General features: G+C 48.5%; 1 non-coding gene across 1 annotated transcript; it reads left to right on the top strand.

Moving 5' to 3' along the window:
* Positions 1–1,009: 1,009 nt before the first annotated feature.
* On the top strand, positions 1,010–1,175 carry LOC119110751 (U1 spliceosomal RNA). Its single transcript, XR_005095552.1, has one exon. It is a non-coding gene; the product is annotated as a U1 spliceosomal RNA (small nuclear RNA).
* Positions 1,176–1,583: the final 408 nt, after the last annotated feature.

Raw genomic sequence — 1,583 nt, 5'->3', positions numbered from 1 at the left:
CTTCTCAAAGCTGGGGGCTCGCAGGGGGAGGGGTTAAAGCCGACCCAACTGAATTTGAAGCCACACCTCCGCTGGGAAACATACGTCTGGTAAGTCATGTCAAACAAATGCAAACTTCCAGCAAGTCGGCTCTGGGTAGGGAGTTCGGTATCGGAGGTATTCACTTTGTCCGACAGGTGGCGGTGTGAAGTAGAAATCTGTGTAGTGTTTCGGTATTTTTATATTGCTGTCACTAATCGTGTTGCTTTTCCTTGCATCATAAATTACAACGCAAAAGAGCATCGGCGATATGCTGGCATGTGGTATTAGTTTGTGGGCGACCAAGCAGACTCGTTGATTGTAAGGTTATCACGATCGCCACGGTATGGTGTCGTAGGTTATTGATGATGATTTGGGGGTTTTAGAGCGCGTCGACATTTAAGGCCACATTGCGCCCATAATGGCTGTTTGGGGTGTGTTATGTTTTAACTAACAAGGATTAAATACAGTTGAAAACTTGATGCCCCCTAAAAAAGAAACAAATCGTAGGTTGTTTACTTCGTAACATGTGGATTCAGCAAATTTTTTTAGTGTTTTTAAGCCATACTTAGACGCGTGACATGACATACGTGAAGTTTAATCTATATCAGCGGCACATTATCTTGAGAACGGAGAAGGCTGAATGTGTACAGGTGAACATTGCGGTCGCGTACCGTGGTAAGTCGCTGAAACATGATATTATGAAAACAGGACTGACATAATAGCTTTTCCCACTCAAGCTCTTGCTTCATCCTGCATCTTCACGGCGACCCGCTTGCACGGTCAGGCTGCCTGCGCCAGCCACGAGTGGGCCGCGCGGCCCCCTGGAGCGGACCCCGACCGAGCGCCCGACGCACACCCCGCAGAGGGGTCCGTACGCGAGCTAAGGCTGAGCGGTTGGCCCCGCAGGACAGTGTGGTCCTGCCCCACCGTTATCCATTCTCCACTTCTGATCGAAATGACAAATGCATTAACCAAACTGGCACAGCTCATGCTTACCTGGCTCAAGGGATGCCACTATCACGAAGGCGGTTTCCCCAGGGTGAGGCTCTTCCATTCAGGCACGTCGGTTACGTTGGTCCCTTTGATTACCCAAAATCTGGGTGGTTTGTTAGTACAATTGGTGATAGCGAGGTAATGTTCGTGGTTCAACCCTAGGATATTTACGACTTGAAATTAATGTGGGTTGGTCAGTGGGGCGTTGTCTTTTGTGACCGGATAGGTTTAACCTACCGTGCAAGGTACGCTAACACTGAGTGGTATCTATCGACCAAGAGACCTCTAATTTTGTTCAGCCTTTTGACTACGCACAGACGCGCGAAATATTTTCTTTGGCATAAGGGGTGCCTACACTTACCAAGACTGTGATCGGTACAAGGCTATGACTTGTACACGCTCAAGATATAAAGCTGTGGGCACTCCTAGTCACTGAAACCATGACCCAGGGACTCGGCATTTGGCGGATGGAAATAATCACACAAGCCAATAATCACACAAGCCATTCATTCGCACTCCATTTAGCTAAGTCCAGTGCCAGGGTGCACCTGAGTGCCTTTAGTAGGCAT

Source organism: Pollicipes pollicipes, unplaced genomic scaffold (assembly GCF_011947565.3).
Source record: "Pollicipes pollicipes isolate AB1234 unplaced genomic scaffold, Ppol_2.1 Scaffold_7231;HRSCAF=8579_pilon_pilon_pilon, whole genome shotgun sequence".
NCBI lineage: Eukaryota > Metazoa > Arthropoda > Thecostraca > Pollicipedomorpha > Pollicipedidae > Pollicipes > Pollicipes pollicipes.
This window is presented reverse-complemented; position numbering and strand designations above follow the sequence as displayed.